We start from the raw sequence: 22,308 nt of genomic DNA, 5'->3' as shown, positions 1-22,308 counted from the left end.
TCTGCTTCTTAAAAGTCCAGCCCAGAAGTGGTACACATTGACACACTTCTTTTGGCAAGAAGCACTTTCATGGTCACAGGTGGAAATGTGGCCTCTGCTGGCAATAACCACTTCCATGTTGCATGTCAGAGCACAAGCCTTGCCTACAGAAGGAAAGAACATATTTCAGATGCCTGATAAGTCTCTTTCCCATGGTTCAAATGCATACATATATATATATATATATTAGAAATAGAGAAAGAGAGAGAGATAATTTTTAAAGTAACTGTGCATTGATAATTTCAATGGAAATTCTATTCTTTTACTTACAAAAAGTCTGCCTACATGGGTTTTTTCAGAAATAAACTGTTCCTTTAAGGTTTGGGAGAAGGCTGAAATTGGGTGGAAATCAGACAAGTGTTAACTTATGACAACAATGACAAAAGCCACAGAGCTAGAAGACACCTACATAGTCTCTATGGTCTTCCCTGTACTCCAGATAAGGTCAGATCTGCAGTTTTCCCAGACCAGAGTCTGTACTTTCTAAATTATGGGAAAAGATGAAAAAGAAACTCCTCGAAAACTGTTTGATGAAATTCCCACATCACTGCAGCTCTGTGCAATTCTTCTCTTGAACAAACTACCATTGTTAAAAGCATTTGACTAGTGCTTGGGTAAAAGCACAGTTCCTTATTTGCTCTGTATCTTCTTAACTAAATAAGGTATGTTGCTAAAGAAACAGATGAGAGTTGGAAAAAAACAAGAGATGTAAATCATATTACCTTCATACCCGTGGTGCACATCCTCTTTCCTTATGCATAATTATGGTTTAAACAGCCCATTCATTACAGGCTCCCATTACAACAAGAGAGTCCCCCTATTCTAATGATGGACTATGAGAGCATGAAGACGGATTCAGTGTGCTACAAATGAAAGGAATTAGCATTGAGATTTTTAAATGTGGGAAATATATGTTAGAAACTGTCAGGATAAAAAAAATCAAATGCATTTCCACATACCTACAGGTGCAAAATGCAGGTGACTTTTATGACAAAGGTACAAGCCCTGATAACTATTCTGCACAGTGACAACTCAATTATTCTTTTGAAGACTTTGAATTCAAAACACTCAGAGAGGCGCCAGTCTAAACTGGTAATAAGAGAGAGAAAAATGGAAACTGAGTCACAAACAGTGTGGAACAAATAATATAGGGACTAGTATGGCAAAGAAGCTTTCATCTGAAGGTATGTGTTCTTGAGAGTGTGGGTCTGCTTCCGGACTACGATTATGTCTTAAGAAAATTGAACAACATTCTGTAGAGAAGATTGAAAAATGAGTAATGACATTTGCAAATGCAAGATTTATCTTCTTATAATAACATATTCATTTTTATCCCATTGTAGTATCTTTCTACCCTTAGATATTGCTTAGATTTTCATTTTTATTCAGCTAAAATTTTCATATAGTAAATTCTAAAAGAAATAATGATTTTTATTGACTTTTCAATTTATAATTGTAAAACCAATGCGTTCTCATGGGAAAAAATTAAAGCTCTAGAAAAAGATGTAAAGAATAAACTCAAACTCTGTAGACTTGCCCACTATCCTACGACCCCTCATTTCCATTCCCTAGTAGTAACCCCAGTTATCACTTTTTTGGGAAACCTGTCAGAATTGTCATCTGTGTATTTGATGTTCATGTTACCCTAATATCTCCAAGAAAACACTGTGGCTTGGTTGGTCCTGGTGATCTCCTGCCTTCACTTAGCATAACCTAAAGGTATCAATTATCTGAGAACTTCACCTTCCACCATGCTGGCCTTAGGCAAAATTGAAAAGGGAGTAAGTTGCCTTGGCAATGCTTCCTCTTTTCTCTGTCCCCTCCTATTGTCCCATTACTGCTCAGAACACTCTGTCTTTGAGCAGTCCATTGCCATGCCTTACCAGTACCCAGACCTGTCCTACCCAAGTGATAAGCCATGCTCAAGAAATTAGCCTGTACCTTTTATTTCATTGAATCTGTCAATGAGATAAGCTAGAGTGTGAATAAATGGATTTTTTAAGTAAGTTACCTTTTCTAAAGTATATTTCTATTTTATAAAAAAAAAAACCATAATTAACTCAGAAGAATTAACTCAGAGTAGTGAAGTTTTCAAATATTTGTGGAGAGGTTTCTAAGTGCCAAGCATGGAGCAATGAGGCAGAATCATTTACACTGGAAGAAATCAATGTCTGCTCAGAACAAATTCCTGAGACTATTACAGAAAGATGTAGTGTAACTAAACTGAATGTTCAAGAGGAGAGGAGAGGGGAGATGATCCGAAATAATAGCAACAGACTCTCCATGAGTTGAAATTCATGTCTTGTCTTTGTTTTTAGTTTCTATCTTGTGGAAAATTTTTGCTGTTCTCACTCTGTCATAAAACAGATGGAACTATGATTTATGAATCACAGTTTATAAAGCTAATTTAACATTCTGTCATGCTTCCTACTTTATCACATTTCCAATATTTTCCTTCCGGAGCACTTGTTGCAGGAGGAACATTACAATGCTGGGATGGAGGGGGTATGGACATTATAAAGTAGGAGAAATAATGATATTTCGAAGGTCCCTCAGGCACCAGACAAATATTTACTGGGTCCCTTACTGTGCCAGGCACTTCTTTAGGTACGGATCCAGTCAACAAGCCAGAAAAGTTGGTGCTCTATGAAGGAGAAAAATAATGAACAAATAAATAAGTAAAGAAATACCAAGTTTATTTCATAGAAGTACTTTGAGATGATAAACTGGAGTAATACTAGAGGGAGTGGACATTGGATAGGGTGATTTGATAAACTATTCCTTAATGTCGGGAGAGAGCAAGATGGCGGCTAGAGGTAGGAAGCAGAAAGCGACCCTCCTATAGTGAAATCTTGGAGAGACGCTGGAGACACACTTTGCAGGCATAATCACTGAGAAAAGGCATAACTTTGACCTCTCCACATCTCCAGCCGGTGCAGAGAATCTCCACTTCACGTTAAACGGAGAAATGAGGAGGACCCACGGGGCCGCCAGTGGCCGGCGCCCATACGGCTTGGGAAGACGCGGACCAGGTGAGCTTCGCAGTACCGCAGTACCCCCACAGACAAGCCTGGGCCAGAGCAGCATAGCCCCCTGGACAGACTGACCTCCACCTGGGAAAAAAAGAGAAACTGAGTAATAAGCAATAAGAACAGTTAAGACACGCAGGAAAGAGGGTGGGGCGCCCTGAGCGCTGAAGATTGGGGGAAGGGAATCCTTCCCGGGACTGTGAATAAACAAGCCAGGCGGGCTGGAGAGGCTCTGGCGGGAGCGGGGCGCGCGCCCAGCAACCAGGAGTGGGGAAGCTTGTGAGAGGAGGGAAGACCCACTTCCCACGTGAACTGTAAACAAACATGGCGGCCAGCAATAGCAGCAGCACCGCCCAGTAAGCAGGAGCAGGAAAGCTTGTGAAAGTGGCAGTGGGAGGAAAACTGCACAGGAGAGGGGGGAAGACCCACCTCCCACGTGAACTGTAAATAAATACGCAGGCCTGACAACGCGGGGGCAGTGTCACGTTTCCCAGTGCTTGGAAAGGGGAAAGCTTGTAGCAGAGGCTCCCGCACAGGAGAACTCTGAACAAACAAAGCCTGTGGGACCAGGTGAGTGCTAGCTCACCCCAGAGACCTGCATAAATAACACCAGCTACAGGCTGAGAGCAGCAGGCAGGCAAGCCACAGTTGCAGATACTGCTCTCAGAACTGCCTCCATATGCTTTTTTTCTTTTTCTCCCTACCTTTGATGAGAGAACAACCGAATTACACCTGCAAGCCGAAAAACTTACTGAAACTGTATTGCATTTGAACTTGGGACACTTGGTGGGGCTTTGTGTGTGTGTGTGTGTGTGTGTGTGTGTGTGTGTGTGTGTGTGAGTGTGTAGTTTTGTTCTACTTTATGCATCCCCTTTGATGAGACAACTACAGAACAACATCTGAGGCACCAACTCCAGGACTGGAGATTGAAACGGACACCCAAATTATTAACACTGAAACTGCATTGCATATAAACTTGGAAGTTTTTTGGTTTTTTTTTTTTTAATTTTCCATTTTCCATTTTATTTTAATTCATTTTTATATATAGATATTACTTTCATTTACTTATTTTTTATTTTTTTTATCTTTGATTTTCAATCCTCTCTCTGTCTCTCTAATGTCTGTTCAGCTTACTGTTGATTAGTACACTAACACTCCCTGTTTATACCTTTGAAACTCTCTTGTCTGATATCATATTCTGCTTTCTCCCTCTAGTCTGTATATTTGTTTTCCCCTTTTCTTTAACTTCTTGCTTTCCATCTCAGCTCACCCTTCCATTCTAAATATTACCATTGTTATTATTACAAGCTAGAAAATACTTAATTGCACACAGTACAGGGACAGTAACAACACCAAGGACAATGACAGGAAGACAGAAAAAACAGGGAAACCAGTTTCCCCACAGCAAAAAATTAGTACAGGAACCAGAGGGGAATGAAGAGAACAGAAACTCAGATCCAGACTCCAACAAAATGAAGATAAACTATGCCAAAGGACCCAATGAAGCCCACAAGAATAATTTAAAAGAAGACATACTACAAGTACTCAATGAGAATTTTATAGAGATGATACTGGATAGGGTCAACCAAAATGTACAGGAGACACTCAAGAAATTCCAAGACAATAAAAATAGAGAATTTGAAAAAGCAAAAGAAGAAATAAAGGAAACCATAGAAGCACTGTATAAACACCAAAGTGAAAGAGAGAACACAATGAATAAATGGATAAATGAACTCAGGACAAAAATAGACAACATTAAAGAAGAAAACAGCCAGGATGTGGAAAACCTCAGAAAAAAGAATGAAACAGAACTACAAAACAAAACGGAAGGCCAATCCAGCAGAATAGAACAAACAGAAGACAGAATCTCAGAATTTGAAGATGAAATGGTAATTAAAGGAAAAACTGAAGAACTATTAATTAAACAACTCAAGACCTGTGAAAAGAAAATGCAAGAACTCACTGACTCCATCAAAAGACCAAACTTGAGAATCATGGGCATCGAAGAAGGAGAAGAGGTGCAAGCGAAGGGAATGCGTAATATATTCAACAAAATAATAATGGAAAATTTCCCAAATCTACAGAAAGATATTCCCATACAGATGCAAGAGGCCTCCAGGACACCAAACAGACCAGATCAAAATAGAACTACTCCACGACATATCATTAAAACAACAAGTTCAGAAGCTAAGGAAAGAATATTGAAGGCTGTAAGAGAGAAAAAACAAGTAACATACAAAGGTAAACCCATCAAAATCACAGCAGACTTCTCAACAGAAACATTAAAAGCAAGAAGAGCATGGGGTGAGATCTTCCGGGCACTGAATGAAAATAACTTCAACCCCAGGATACTCTACCCAGCAAAGCTAGCATTCAAAATAGATGGAGCAATAAAAGTCTTCCATGATAAGCAGAAACTAAAACAATATGTGACCACAAAGCCACCATTACAAAAGATTCTGCAAGGGATCCTGCACACAGAAAGTGACACCCAACTTAACCATGAAAAGGCAGGCCGCACCAAACCACAGGATAAGAAAAAGCAAGACAGTAGAGAGTAACATCAAGTTAGGTACACACAATCAAACCTTCAAACAACTAAGACAACTAAATGGCAGGAATCACTACATACCTATCAGTACTAACGCTCAATGTTAATGGACTTAATTCACCCATCAAAAGACACCGTTTGACAAAATGAATTAAAAAAGAAGATCCAACAATTTATTGCTTACAGGAGACTTATCTCACCAACAGAAATAAGCATATGCTTAGGATGAAAGGCTGGAAGAAGATTTACCAAGCCAATGGCCCCCAAAAACAGGCAGGAGTAGCAATACTTATCTCTGACAAAGTAGACTTCAAACCTACATTGATCAAACGAGATAAAGAAGGACATTCCATACTAATAAAAGGGGAAATAGACCAAAAGGAAATAATAATCATCAATCTGTACGCACCCAAGGTCAACGCACCCAATTTCATCAAACATACCCTGAAAGACCTAAAAGCACATATAAACCCCAACACAGTGGTTGTGGGAGACTTTAACACCCCATTATCATCAATAGATAGGTCATCCAAACAAAAACTCAATAAAGAAATACAAGATCTAAAATATGCAATAGATCAAATGGACCTAGTAGATGTCTACAGAACATTTCATCCAACCTCTACACAATATACATTCTTCTCAGCAGCCCATGGAACCCTCTCCAAAATAGATCATATCCTAGGGCACAAAGCAAGCCTCAGCAAATATAAGAAAATACAAATAATACCGTGCATACTATCTGATCACAATGCAGTAAAAGTAGAACTCAACAACAAAAGTAAAGACAAAAAACATGCAAACAACTGGAAACTAAATAACTCATTACTTAATGAAGAATGGATCATTGATGCAATAAAAGAGGAAATTAAAAAGTTCCTGGAAGTCAATGAAAATGAAAACACAACCTACCAGAACATATGGGACACAGCTAAGGCAGTCTTGAGAGGAAAGTTTATAGCCATGAGTGCATATATTAAAAATATTGAAAGATCCCAAATCAATGACCTAATGATACATCTCAAACGCCTAGAAAAACAAGAACAAGCAAATCCCAAAACAAATAGAAGGAGAGAAATAATAAAAATAAGAGCTGAAATCAACAAAATAGAAACCAAAAGAACTATACAAAGAATTAATGAAACAAAAAGCTGGTTCTTTGAAAAAATAAACAAGATCGATAGACCCCTGGCAAACCTGACTAAAATGAGGAGAGAAAAAACCCAAATTAGTAGAATTAGGAATGCAAAAGGGGAGATAACAACAAACACCATGGAAGTCCAGGAAATCATCAGAGACTACTTTGAGAACCTATATTCAAATAAATTTGAAAATCTAAAAGAAATGGACAGATTTCTAGATACATATGATCATCCAAAACTGAACCAAGAGGAAATTAATCACCTGAATAGACCTATAACACAAAATGAAATTGAAGCAGCAATCAAGAGTCTCCCCAAAAAGAAAAGTCCAGGACCTGATGGATTCTCTGCTGAATTCTATCAGACCTTTAAAGAAGAACTGATACCAACCCTCCTTAAACTGTTCCACAAAATAGAAAGGGAAGGAAAACTGCCAAACACATTTTATGAAGCCAGTATTACACTTATCCCAAAACCAGGCAAAGACACCTCCAAAAAGGAGAACTATAGGCCAATCTCCTTAATGAACATTGATGCAAAAATCCTCAACAAAATAATGGCAAACCGAATTCAGCAACACATCAAAAAGATTATTCACCACGACCAAGTAGACTTCATCCCAGGGATGCAGGGGTGGTTCAACATACGAAAATCAATAAACATAATAAACCACATTAACAGAAGCAAAGACAAAAACCACTTGATCATCTCAATAGATGCAGAAAAAGCCTTTGATAAGATCCAACATCATTTCATGATAAAAGCTCTAAGAAAACTAGGAATAGAAAGAAAGTTCCTCAACATTATAAAAGCTATATATGACAAACCTACAGCCAGCATTATACTTAACGGAGAAAAACTAAAACCATTCCCTCTAAAATCAGGAACCAGACAAGGATGCCCACTATCTCCACTCCTATTCAACATAGTACTGGAATTCCTAGCCAGAGCAATTAGGCAAGAAGAAGGAATAAAAGGAATACAAATAGGTAAAGAAACTGTCAAAATAGCCCTATTTGCAGACGACATGATCCTATACCTTAAAGACCCAAAAAACTCTGCTCAGAAGCTTCTAGACATCATCAATAGCTATAGCAAGGTAGCAGGATATAAAATCAACATAGAAAAATCATTAGCATTTCTATACACTAACAATGAGCAAACGGAAAAAGAATATATGAAAACAATTCCATTTACAATAGCCTCAAAAAAAATCAAATACCTAGGTGTAAACCTAACAAAAGACATGAAAGACCTCTACAAGGAAAACTATACACTTCTGAAGAAAGAGATTGAGGAAGACTATAGAAAGTGGAGAGATCTCCCATGCTCATGGATTGGTAGAATCAACATAGTAAAAATGTCGATACTCCCCAAAGTAATCTACATGTTTAATGCAATTCCCATCAAAATTCCAATGACATTCATTAAAGAGATTGAAAAATCTACTGTTAAATTTATATGGAAACACAAGAGGCCACGAATAGCCAAGGCAATACTCAGTCAAAAGAACAATGCAGGTGGCATCACAATACCTGACTACAAACTATATTACAAAGCAATAACAATAAAAACAGCATGGTACTGGCACAAAAACAGACATGCAGACCAGTAGAACAGAACAGAGGACCCAGATATGAAGCCACACAACTATAACCAACTTGTCATTGACAAAGGAGCTAAAAATATACAATGGAGAAATAGCAGCCTCTTCAACAAAAACTGCTGGGAAAACTGGTTAGCAGTCTGCAAAAAACTGAAACTAGATCCATGTTTATCACCCTATACCAAGATTAACTCAAAATGGATCAAGGATCTTAATATCAGACCACAAACTCTTAAATTGATACAAGAAAGAGTAGGAAATACTCTGGAGTTAGTAGGTATAGGTAAGAACTTTCTCAATGAAACCCCAGCAGCACAGCAACTAAGAGATAGCATAGATAAATGGGACCTCATAAAACTAAAAAGCTTCTGTTCATCAAAAGAAATGGTCTCTAAACTGAAGAGAACACCCACAGAGTGGGAGAAAATATTTGCCAACTATACATCAGACAAAGGACTGATAACCAGAATATACAGGGAACTTAAAAAACTAAATTCTCCCAAAACTAATGAACCAATAAAGAAATGGGCAGGTGAACTAAACAGAACTTTCTCAAAAGAAGAAATTCAAATGGCCAGAAAACACATGAAAAAATGCTCACCATCTCTAGCAATAAAGGAAATGCAAATTAAAACCACACTAAGATTCCACCTCACCCCTGTTAGAATAGCCATCATCAGCAACACCACCAACAACAGGTGTTGGCGAGGATGCGGGGAAAAAGGAACCCTCTTACACTGTTGGTGGGAATGTAGACTAGTACAACCACTCTGGAAAAAAATTTGGAGGCTACTTAAAAAGCTGGACATCGATCTACCATTTGATCCAGCAATACCACTCTTGGGGATATACCCAAAAGACTGTTACTCCAGAGGCACCTGCACATCCATGTTTATTGCGGCACTATTCACAATAGCCAAGTTATGGAAACAGCCAAGATGCCCCAGCACTGACGAATGGATTAAGAAAATGTGGTATCTATACACAATGGAATTTTATGCAGCCATGAAGAAGAACGAAATGTTATCATTCGCTGGTAAATGGATGGAATTGGAGAACATCATTCTGAGTGAGGTTAGCCTGGCTCAAAAGACCAAAAATCGTATGTTCTCCCTCAAATGTGGACATTAGATCAAGGGCAAACACAACAAGGGCATTGGACTATGAGCACATGATAAAAGCGAGAGCACACAAGGAAGGGGTGAGGATAGGTAAGACACCTAAAAATCTAGCTAGCATTTGTTGCCCTTAACGCAGAGAAACTAAAGCAGATACCTTAAAGCAACTGAGGCCAATAGGAAAAGGGGACCAGGAACTAGAGAAAAGGTTAATTCGAGAAGAATTAACCTAGAAGGTAACACCCACGCACAGGAAATCAATGTGAGTCAATGCCCTGTATAGCTATCCTTATCTCAACCAGCAAAAACCCTTGTTCCTTCCTATTATTGCTTATACTCTCTCTTCAACAAAATTAGAAATAAGGGCAAAATAGTTTCTGCTGGGTATTGAGGGGGGGGAGAGGGAGGGGGCAGAGTGGGTGGTAAGGGAGGGGGTGGGGGCGGGGGGGGAAATGAACCAAGCCTTGTATGCACATATGAATAATAAAAGAAAAATGAAAAAAAAAAAAAACAACTTGCCTTTCTTATTTCGCAAAGTTTGGTTTGGGGGTGGTTATTCTGTATGCACAAATAAAACATTTGCCACAAATCTCACAAAAAAAAAAAAAAACCTATTCCTTAATGTCTGTCTCTGATGTTCCATTTAAGCTGATGCCTGAATGATAAGAAAGAAGCGGTTGTTCAAAAGTCACAGGAAATGTGTTCCAGGATGAGAGAACAAAGGTCTTGAGCTGTCAAGCAGTTTGGGTTGCTGGAGAAATGAAGGCCAAGCAAGAGTAGTTACAGTGACCAGCCCATCCTTATATCTCTCCACCACTGCTTTCTGTTCAGCTGTTGATGCTGATGTATCTCAGGCTATGGCCAGGACAATGGCTCTATGTTGTGTTGTGTATCAAATAAATTATTTTCTGGCTCAAATTCATAAGCTTTAGTGTGGCTCTGATGAATTCCATTCCTACTTCAAGTTACAGTTCACAAAAAGTCAACAGGCAGAATGGTTCCAACACAATACCAGACTCAAAGACTGGGGAAAGAATCCAAACGTGATGGCAAAAGATCTTCCATAGTGGGGGTGTGGATTTTCTTCAATTAAATGTGTTTGAAGGGAAAAGTCAAAACTGTTTTGTAGGTCAATCTGATACTACGATCACAGCGAAGATATGATATATTCTTGGCAACAAGCTTTGTGAGCTTTTATTCCAGTGCCTATATGAAGCAATTAACTATTTAATAGTTAATAGTAAGTAAGTGAACCTCACCAATCTTCAACTCATCTGAGTTATCTACAGTTCTTAGTTTTTGAAGAGCAAATCTTTTTCATTGAGCATTTGGCAATGCACAATGAAATGGAATTGGAAATGGATTTGGAAATGCACAGTCTTTATCACAACCGGTGTCAATATTGGTAAGGATATTCATAAGCTTAATTAGAAGATACTACACCTTAGCACCCACCGGGAATATTACATAATATGTGATACTTTATCATTTTACCTGTAGAAAATCAGAAATATTTTGAATTCTGAAGAACATCTAGCATAAAGTCTGCAAGAACAAACTTACATTCATAAATCTCAAAATGTTTTCATAATTTTAACATTATATTTTAATGAGTAAAAGAAAACATGGCTAGCTATTCAGTTCATACACATGATAGCAAATAAAACTTAGCCTCTCCCACTATGTATATTACAAGTGTCATAACTGCCCTCCAAATATTAAACCTCACCATCCAAAACCATAATAAAAATATCATATATTCATGAGAGCACACTGTGAACTTTTATCCCAGTGTCTGTGTGAAGCAATAAGCTATTTGGGTCATAGGTGGTCCTAGTAACTATTGTACCCCCAGCACAGAGCACAGAAACTGGTACACAATAAACACACTAAATATTTATTGAACAGTTGAGCCGTGCTTAATACCCAACCACCTTAGCCACAATGCTGCCCACCACACTTGCTGACTGATGAAAACGACACGTCAAATCTAGTGTGTTTTCTTGTGAGTTCTCTGCCAACCCAAGGCTGGGATGCCCTTCAAACAGATGTTTGCCATTCCTAAGACTCGCATGACTCTCTAATGGCAAGAAGTCAAAAAGAAGCAGGTTTTCTGCCAGTGCCCAATTTATATTTTCTTGGGAGTCTGCCTTCTCTCTCTCTCTCTCTCTCTCTCTCTCTCTCTCTCTCTCTGTGTGTGTGTGTGTGTGTGTGTGTGTGTGTTTCCCTCTCCCTCCCTCGCTTTTCCTCCTTCCCTGACCTCTGTCTTTCTTTCTCCTTTTTTTAATAAAGAAATGTTCAGTTTAAGAGTCCCATGACTCTCCAGTCCAAAGAAATACTGAGTCATTAACAGTCTCCACAAGCAACCTAGTAAATGTGAATCTGTCTTCAGGATCTTTCTACTCATACCTTACTCCGTTCTTCCCTTGCTCTAAGTTACTTCCACCCAGACTCTAACAGATCCCTATCAATGGAAATCATCCATTTGATTCTCATGTTCTTCTATTGACTGAGCCAAGGGCATCAGTGGAACCCACAGTTTTCTGGCTGCTGTGGCTGCAGCTACTTTCCCTCCTGCCTCCCTCTCCAAAAGATTGGGAGCTGAGTTCTGCTGGCAAAGTCCCCCAAAAGTGAACCACAACCATCACTTACTGAGCTGTCTGCCAGAGTCAGCTCAGATCAACAGAAAACTCGAGCTCTGCTCTGAAAGCCAGAGTCCAAGAAAACCATGTAGAATATTCAGAGTGAAAGGGGTACACTTCCTATGTTGTATGATCTATAAAATAACACATCCTGGTGTTTGTTTCACCAATAACCGACGGGGACATTTTGAAGACGCTTTTGGGCATTAGAAAATGTGACTTTTGTTATGCAGGTTCTTAAAGAAGGAGAGTGACAGAAAATGAGATTGAGAAGTGTAATTGTAGAAAATTTTAAGTGTAGAAAATACAAAAACAAAAATTAAAAAATAAACAAAAATCCTATCTCCCAAACCCTTACTTTGTGATTGGAGTGCTCCTCTGGACTCCAGCAGCTAATTCTAAAACTGAGTTACAAGATAATGCTTCAGCCTTAAGGTTAGCTGAAAGATCTGTCACTTTCAGAGACAAAAACATCCTTCACTTGGAAGATCTGTAATCCTTAGTCAAGCTTGGTGAGAAGGTCTTGTTGCTCTCTAGAGCCATGGCAACATGACAAGAACCCTTCAGAAGCAGCAACCACTGGTGAATAGTGAAGAAGGTTAGAACAGCCACATTAACCAAGTGGCAACGAAGAGAAAGATGGAAACCAGAGGAAAAGATCACAGCCCTTCATGGCCACACACCTGGGCAGGTGTGATAGGTCAACAAGACTATGGAGTAGTGGGCTGTTGTGAAATGTGTTGGATCACAGTTCCCAGTCACAACAATAAAACCCTGGGATCAGATCCCACATGTGACTATGGCTGATGTGACCAAACAAAAAATTTCTTGATGGAAAATGATGTTAACTCACTTTGCTAGTAATAAAACTTATTCCATCCAGATCAGGAAGGACACCTGTACCAAAGATAAATTCTGATTCTTTCCACAAGCCCTAATGTATATCCTATCATACTAGTTGGCACTTCTGTGATCCCCTCTGCCTGATCACTGTGACTTTCAACAGAAGCTCAGACCTAAACTTACACACTTGTGAAACTGGGCTCAGCGCTGAAATTTTATAGAGTATATGTATCAAACAGTAACTCCAAAGAGAAATGTAGAGAGTCAAAAAGGAGAGATTCTCCCAACAGAGACCATTGTCTTCATGTCTTTTTGATATTGTTTATTAACACGTGTTGGCCCAAAGAAAATAACCCATCCTCTCAGAATAGTCAACATTTATACCCTCAGATAGGGGATTCTTTAAGTGTAGATAGATTGGAGAGGTGTGTGTGTGTGTGTGTGTGTGTGTGTGTGTGTGTGTGTGTGTGCTTGCATGTGTGTGCATTGCATAAGCAGGCATGAGACTAGAGAGTAGGTCACATATGCAGAGTATCAAGGTTAAAATTTGGCACTGGATCAAGCAGATTGGAGGTAAGAGTGCCAACCCAGTTTGAATAGGAAACATGGGCAGAAGTGGTTAGATTCTTCTAGCATCTTCCAAACTTATACTGATAAGATCAAGTACAGGATCTTTCTTCATAAAGTAAGATTTTAAAAATGTCATGCACTAGTATGCTAGCAGATCTGGACAAGGCCACCCAACTTGATGGGCTACACATTGTGAAAGAAGCTTCTAAAATGAAAGCCCACACTGGACACCCAAGGGCTACTGGATGAGAGGCAGCAAGATGGTGAAAGTCTATGCTGTGTGCAGTAAGGAATGAACCTAAGGAAAAGAGGCCACTGAGAAAGATGTTGAATGATACCTTTTGTCTCAGACTGCTCCCTAAACTCCACTATCTGTGGCCTGGTGAATCCAGACTGAACAACTTATCAACTGATGGATTCAAGATCCTGGGAGAGAGGCTTCCTTAGTTCACAATGTAATAGTTAACATTACAAAAATTTCACCACCAACAACAAAGATATATACACACATGGGCACACATGTATAAATATAACACACAAGACCTCATCATTTCCAGCATTTTACTACCACACAAACAACACAAACGCTAAATTGAACAGTCTTTGGAATGCTTTTATTTTCAGCAATATTCCTAAAACTTGAGCTATTTAAAAACAACAATCTGCACTTGACTGTGACATGCTAATGATATTGAGGCAATTGTGGCCTCAACCCCAGGCAGGGAAACCAAACATTTCAAAGGGAGCCCTTGCTACCACCTATCCATCTTCTATGAGGGGACCTGAATAGAGAGAGAAAGGCTGCTGACTGAGACTCCCTCTAATTTAAAAGTTAGACTTTAGAAGGACCATGTTTTCTTCTGGAACTAGGTATATGCATGTCCTCATCCTTTCTGCAAAGCAAGTATGCCGCTCTTGTCTGTTTAAGTCTCAACCAATTACATTTGGAATTATAAAGGCAAAGGGACCACCTCCTAGCATTATAGAGATCTTCACAACTCCATTCAAACCCACTTGTGTCTAGGAAGATGGGCAGCAAACCTGCCTTCCAGGCATTGTGCGTCAGAGACACAGCCCATCCAAGACCAATGTCTGCTTTCATTCTTTCTGTTGCTCAGGAATAAACTGGGTTGGATGCCTCAGGAGATGCTGTCCTTGCCTAGAATTCCAGAAAAACCTGGATGAAAGCAGGACTTGCCTTCTTGTTAGACACTTGTCCAATTCATCCACTGCCCTTATACCTCAGCCTACACCTAAGACCCATTTGCAGCCAGTGTTGTGCCCAGGGTCCCTGGGACCAATACAGGAACCTGTGACATAAATGATGTAATGTGATCTCACTCCTGTGAAAAGAAAGACTTCTGCAGAAAGTTGGTGGAGAACAGAGTTTTAGTAAATTTTTCCAAAAATCATGCAGGAGAAATGGTATAGAAGGGTGAATGTGGTAGAAATACTATGTGCTCACGTATGAAAATAGAAAAATGAGACCTATTGAAACTATTCTAAGAATAAGGGAGAAAGAGATAAAGGAGAATGGTGGAGGGGGTGAATTTAACTAAAATATATTGTAAGCACTTTTGTAAATGCCACAATGTACCCCCAGTACAGCAATAATATGATAACACAAAACAGAATACCAAAAAAAAAATCAATGTATGGGGACAGGAACAGTGATTCACATCTGTAATCCCAGCTACTCAGGAGGCTAAGGTGAGGAGAATTGCAGTTCAAGGCCAGCCTGGGCAAAAAATTAGCGAGACCCCAACTCAACAAAATAAACTGGGCATGGCACTTCCTGCCTGTCATTCCAGTTATGTGGGAGACCTAGGAAGGAGGATCACTGCCTGGAGCTAGCCCCAGACAAAAATGCAAGACTCTACCTGAAAAAGAACCTAAAGAAGAAGTGCTGGAAGTGTAGTTCAAGTGGTAGAGCCCTGTGTAGCTAACACAAAGTCATTAGTTCAAACCCCAGTATTTTGCCCCACAAAAAATTATTCAGGGTTGAGAGTGTAGCTCAATGATTCAGAATCCCTGAGTTCAATGCCCAGGACTGCAAAAACAGACAAAAAAGCATTCAACGAATTTTTTTCTTTTTGACACTTACTGGGCCAGTAGAGGTAGAATGTTGAACTTGGCAGGGGGATACCAGTTTTCACTTAGTTTACTATTTAGCCCAGCTTTGACAATCTAACTCACATGACTTCAAATCCAGTAGCTTATCTGTGCAGAGCTGTCTAGACTGAAAAAATGAAGGTTATAAAATTGTGAGTGTTCAATGTGAAGTACTGATAGCCTGCTGCCTTACTCTGAGTGAGCTATCAGTAAGATCACTCTTTAATAGGTCACAGGAGGCATGCTGAAAACTGTACAGTGGACACCAGAATGACCTTCTCTGTGCATAAAGGGCCTTTGGCAGGTACCCAGGCCCCACGTCTCAAAGCACTGCATCTCAGCTCCAGCCAACACAACCCAGGAGCTCTCAGCTGAAGCCCAGCATTCACAACACACACAAAGCTGGGAAGAACCCAACCACCACCACTCCTGGCAGACCAGGGCCATGGGCAGCAATAAAGGCTCCCAGAGACCTTTTGTCAATTGTCCCCTGAACAGAATATAAACATCTCCAACTGCTGTTCAGTGGACATCCTGTTTACATGGCGAGTGGGGTTCTTGGTTGCTTTCCCTCTTCTCTTTTTAAAGGCTATAATTTTGTTTACCCAAGTCCAGTAGTAGGTGCCAGGAGGACTGTGAGTTGATTTCTCTGGCTAACACTGCAGACAACTGGCGGCAGCCCCACTGAACCCTGCATCCCCGGCAGAAAGCCAGCCCTATTCACACCAACACTTTTCCTTACAAAGACACTCATTCTCACTGAGCTGTTTTCTCAGCATGCATGCTGGGATGCTCGGGATAATTGCCTAGCAAATGCCAAAATATGTCAGTGCTGTGTACTTACTGGACAATTGGATGATAAAAAAAAAAAGGTAAAAGGAGTATACCAAGCTCTTTGAAAGACATCCGGGTCTTTCAAAGGCAATGTAGTGTGTGCATTTCACATATACCTTTTGGTCATCTCCAGTACAACCCAGAAAGTTATATATTATTACCTGAATTTTACAGATAAAGAAACTAGGCATAGGTCACTCTGCTTGTAAGTGCTAGAACTAGCACTTAAGCTGGATCCTTCAAGCTTTATTGTCCATGTTCTTTTGATTTTAGAGAGGGAAAAATGAATTTCAAAAACCTTATGGTCTTTTACAGAAGCCCAAATGAGTCGCTTCGACTCAGTGAGTTGCAGGTGTTTTAATCCCTTTCCCACTTACTGTGATGCATTTTCAAACATTAATCCACTGGTCTAGCATAATGTGGAATAGCGTTTTGCTTCTCATATGGCAACGCCCTGCAACCTCTACACAAAATGTAAAAAACAACTTCTGAGATCCTGAAAAACCAAAGAACAGCAGACAGTTTATGGAGAGAGATTAAGTTTGAAATCTGGAAATGTGTTCAGCATGGTTGGTTGGTTGATCGGTTGGTTGTTTTTTGTTTGGTTGGTTAGTTATTGGGTTGGTTGGATGGGTGGTTTGGTTTGGTTTGATTTGGTTTGGTTTGGTTTGTTGGTTTTTTTTGGTTGGTTGGTTGGTTGATTTTGGTTTTATTTGATTTGGTTGGCTGGCTGGTTGGTTCAGTTTGTTTTGTTGATTTCTTTGGTTTGAATGGTTTGTTGGTTTGTTGATTGGTTGGTTGGCTTGGTTTGTTGGTTTGGTTAGTTGGGTAGACTAGGCTTGGTTGGTTTGTTGGTTGGTTTGATTGGTTATTTTGATTTTATTTGATTGGTTAGTTTGGTTGGTTTGGTTCATTGGTTGGTTGGTTTGGTTGATTGGTTTTGTTGGTTGGTTGATTGGTTTGGTTTGGCTGTCCCCACTTTTCCCTCAGGGTTGGCCACTATCATAAAGTGCTACAAAGCATGCAGCTAAAATTTCAATACAAATTCTGCTGTCTTTTTGGTGAGGTGATACAGACAAAGGCGTGAATAACAATAGACAACTGCAAAAAAGGAAGGAGAAAACCTAGGAGAGGAGAGAGCAAAGAAGAGGCCCCCAAATTCTGAACAAGAATACTACACAAGTCCAGACTAAGCTTAAAACACAAACATGGGGAATAAATTCAAAGCAAGCCAAGGAGTATATAGTGGCACGGGGATTTGAACACAGAAGGTAAGGCACAGTTTACAATCTGAGTGTTTCCAGAGTAATGGTCTACCAAAACAAACACATTACACTCTTTAAAGTAATAAATACAACTCAGAGAGGAGCCCAACATATAGGGAGTGGTCCTCATGGAGATTTGAGTAAACATGTAACTACTCAACACAGTTTATCTTCAGGGCTTCTCTGACCTCTCTTAACTCTTATATCCTCAACTTCCTCCTTATAGATAGTAGTTTGTTGCTAACTTCCTATTAAGGTGTTATAGGCAGCTTTCAGTATAGCCTCCAGTGATCCTTGCCCTCTGGTACCCATTCCTTCTATAAATCCATTCCCTTGAGTGTGGGCTGGATTTAGTGACCAACTTCTAACAAATGGAAAGGGCTAAAGTGATGGGATGTCACTGGCAAGATTAGGTTATAAAACTACCATGGCTTCTGTTTTTCTGTCTGGCTTCGTCTCTCTCTCTCCCTCTCTCTCTCTCTCTCTCTCTCTGTGAAACAAGCTTCCATGTTGTGAAGGGCACTATGGAGAGACCCATTGGTTAAGGGACAGATGTCACCAGCCAGTTAGGAGCTTAGGTCTGCAAATAGTCACATGAGTGAATGAGCTTGGTCAGATCCTACCCTGGTTGAGCAATGAGATAACTTCAACCCTGGGTAATACCTTGATTGTAGGACTTGAAAAAAATGGTAACTCAGATGCCCAGATAAACTATTCTACACAGATAGATTTCTAATCCACAGAAGCTAGGAGATAATAATTGTTTGTTGTTTAAAGTTGCTAAGTTTAGGGTTAATTTATTACACAACCATGGACAACTGATACATGAGTAAGCTGAGATCCTAAAAGGAAAGGTCTGGATGACAACCATAGTGCTCAACTGACCAAGGTAGTCTATCACTGCTGTCTAATCTCTCAACCCCAGGTGAACTGGCTTTATGTTACAGTTTTTAAAATCTATAAAATGTTAAAAGTTAAACTTGCTTTGGAGACATTTTCCAAGAGCACATTCACAATTTGGTTACAAGCTGTCATAACTCGTAAGAACCTGGCCTGGGGGAAAGATGGGTCTTTAAGAGAATGATCCAAACAAGGCAGAAGTGGGGAGAGGCTGGGACAAAGCAAGACAGGGTCAGCTGTGGCCCTGGTCTTCAAGAAGGAGTGACCAACAGTTTATGCTATGACTGTAGTGTGATAAAGAACAAGAGGGAAGAATGTGGGCTGGTAAGAGCTGGTGCCCACACCCAGGGATGGTCTAATCCATGCCTGCAGAAACATCACTGTGACTGTGAGAATCAGTACACTGGGAAGTATACAATCTCCTTTGGGTGATAATAGGAAGACAGCATGCAGCCTGCCAGCATTGGAGATTGCTAAGATTAGTCCAACTGTAGGTCTGGGCTCATGAACAGGAAAAGAACCCAAGGAAGAACATTAATTCTATAGTGTAGGTCAAGTGTGGTTTTGTGAGCTTAGAAAAGTCTCATACTTATCCCAGGCACACCAAGTGAATACTTATTGTGAAAGAGCAAATCTAAGCTGTGGGATAAAGTCTCAGAATATACTTCTTGCTGTGGTTTGGAGCTGTGGCAGGCTGAATAATGACTCACAAATATGTTCCTATCCTAATCCATGGAATTTGCCAATGTTACCTTATAAACAAGAGGGACTTCACAGATGTGATCAAGTCCAGGAGTGTGAGTTGGGGAGTTTATCCTGGATTATCTTGGTGGTTCTGATGTCATCATAAAGTCCTTAAAAGGTACAGAGTCACAGAAGGAGACATGAGGATGGAATCAGACAGTGGAGTCTGATTCCCCACTTTGAGGATGGGGAGAGGGGTCACAAGTTAAGGAATACAAACAGCCCCTAGAAGATGAGAAAGGCAAGAAAATAGATTCCCTCTCCCCTTAGAGTCTACAGAAGGAAGCAGCCCTGAGGATACGTTAATGTTAGCCTTTGGAAACTCATCTCACAGTTCTGACCTCCAGAACAGTAATAGGATTAATTTCTGTTGTTTTCAGCCACTAATGTTGTGGTAATTTGTTGTAGCAACCACAGGAAACTAACACAGAAACCACTAGGAACTAGTCAGAAAAGAGCATAGAGATAAACTGTAGCCTCAATTCTTGGAGCCCAAACAGAATTGCAGGAAATAACAATTATAAACTAGCAAAAAATTCATTTGCCAAGGAACCCACATTTGAATTATATCCATTGTTAAGGTTGAAGACCATGAAGCATCATTGTCTATTTCCTATTCATTATCTTGTCAACGTCCAGAGTATTTCTCCAGAGACGCTCTCAGATTTACCTTGTACCAAGGGGTCTGAAGGAATGAAGAGAGGAATGAAACACACAACATGGAATTAGCACAACAGATGCAAGCTACTCCGTAGGGCCAATGTCTGTGACAGAAATTTTACTTGGGAAAATTTCAAATCAAGACTAGCCATTTTCTTCTTTGCTGAATTGCATTTACCTTGATTTATAGGTCTGGTGTACACAAATATGTAAATGCATACAGAAAGCAAGTCTTTTCCTGAAGTTTATTTTACAGCACAGATAAACTTTAAAGAATACTCTATTACATATCTGACTATATCCCAGACTGTGTAGATCAAAAGAAAATCCCCAAGATAAAAAGGTAAGCAACAGGCTTTAAAAAACATTTTAGCTAATATATTTTATATAATATAAATATAATTATGAAATTATGATGTAAAACAATTGTCATGAAAAAACAATTAAACCTTACAGACAAATGTACATCTCATGATCAGACAATTCTTTAAAAATGAAAACTTCAACTGTAAAGATAGAGAATATATAATCCTTCTAGAACTCGAAGGGACAAGTTGAAACAGTAAAGTTCATTTTTTTAAAACCTCAGGTGCAAAGAGTTGGTCATATACTTCAGTTATGGTGCATTGTCTCATTAGTTTGTGTAAAACGACTCTTATAATTAATTTATTTTATTGATTGATCCCTGTGTTCATCTATACCACTCCTGTAGCCTTCCTTCACCTCACCAAAGACACCCACTCTAATACATATGCTCTTGGGTAGGTATGGCACTGGAAGACAGAAGTCCAAAATTAATATACCAACAGAGTTATCCTCTATCTTGTAGCTCTAGAGGACTTTCTAGTCCTTGTCCCTTTAAGCTTCTCGAGCTCCAGCAGCTCATGGCCACATCACTCTAATCTCTGCCTCCATTTTACCATGGCTGCCTTCTCTTCTCTGTCTCTACTGTGTGGCTTTTACAAGGACACTTGTCACTGGGTTCAATGTTCATCTGGGTAATCCAGAGTGATCTCATCTTGGATCCTTACTTAATTATAACTCAAAGAACTTTTTTGTAAAAAGTCACACTCACAAATTTCAGGACATGGACATATATTGGGGGGACAAAAAGCACCATTCAACCCACTACAGTATTTCTTAATGCTATATAGTGATTTGTGTACTAAAAATCTCATTTTATATCTTACAATTGTCACTTAACACAATGTTTTGTCTGTCCATAATATTCTTATGTGCCTAGTTTGTATTTCATAGTTTGTACCTGTCGTAGTTTACTTATTAGATTCTTTAGTGATAGACACCCTTAATTCTTAGCCACCACCTGTCTGGTCCCACACAAAATGTAGCAAAGGCATCATTGTTCATGCCCCCTTATGAACGTATTGCATGTTTCTCTAGTGTATATTCCTAGAAATAGGTTTGCAGGATCATGTAGGCCATTAACACAGCCTCAGTTTCTCTAAGTATTTATTGGCAGATTTACCAGTACATGTTAACTCTCACATGCACAAGGGTTTCTGTTTCCCAAATTCTTGCCAACACTTGAAGTCATTCAATTTTGTAAAATTTGCTGTTCTAATGTCTCTAAAGTGGTACCTCATGATTTCTATAGCTATATTTTCTCCAGTGACTAGTGAGCTACCACACTACCAATTTTTCACAATTCCCAGTGCCTATGATGTGCCCAGAACAGACAGACATGTTAGCAGACTCTCATCTCCCTGTAGTACTGGTATCAGCATTTTTGTTCTAGATTATAATGGATATGCAATTCTTGTCTTCTATCTTTGTTTCCCTTATTTAGACAAGAATTTACTTTTCCAGTTTATTTACACATCCTTAATTCTGAGATCATATCTTTATTTGCTACATACCTATAAGGGGGTGTGAACAACAATGCCCTTTACTGCATTTACTGGAAGTAGACAGTGGCTGACAGTATGGCCTGACCTCCTTTCCACCTGCTAATCAGGTGCAGGTGCCTCTTATTGGCAGAAACTAATTAAAATTTAGCTGTCCTCACCTCAGCTACAGCATCAGTGGTAGGTCACACTCAGTAACCACTCTGGTGGCTCTAGTGGCACTGTTGATGGTGAATGGTTTCCAGCAGCACTGGCTGTGCAGCCCCAAAAGTGCTTGCAGCGAGGGTGGGCTCATAGGCTCCAACCAGAGGCAGCAGCTCTGGGTAGAGAATTTGTTTCCTTTTGTTCCTCTAAACAGCTTTATAATCAAGTGCCTCTTAGTGAATGG

General features: G+C 39.6%; 1 long non-coding RNA gene across 2 annotated transcripts in view; it reads left to right on the top strand.

Annotated features, from left to right (window-relative positions):
* Positions 1–22,308, top strand: part of LOC141425550 (uncharacterized) — a 56,726-nt gene that overhangs the window by 21,585 nt on the left and 12,833 nt on the right. Inside the window, exons 2-3 of one of the 2 annotated variants that reach the window (XR_012450523.1) lie at positions 2,970–3,071; positions 10,134–10,354. This is a non-coding gene — a long non-coding RNA (uncharacterized lncRNA). Of the gene's footprint in view, positions 1–2,969; positions 3,072–10,133; positions 10,355–22,308 lie in introns of those variants that run through there. The other variant, XR_012450522.1, reaches the window with a different exon arrangement.

The sequence above is a fragment of the Castor canadensis genome, chromosome 8 (genome assembly GCF_047511655.1).
Source record: "Castor canadensis chromosome 8, mCasCan1.hap1v2, whole genome shotgun sequence".
NCBI lineage: Eukaryota > Metazoa > Chordata > Mammalia > Rodentia > Castoridae > Castor > Castor canadensis.
The sequence above is the reverse complement of the archived record's forward strand: the minus strand, read 5'-3'. Positions and strand labels throughout refer to the sequence as shown.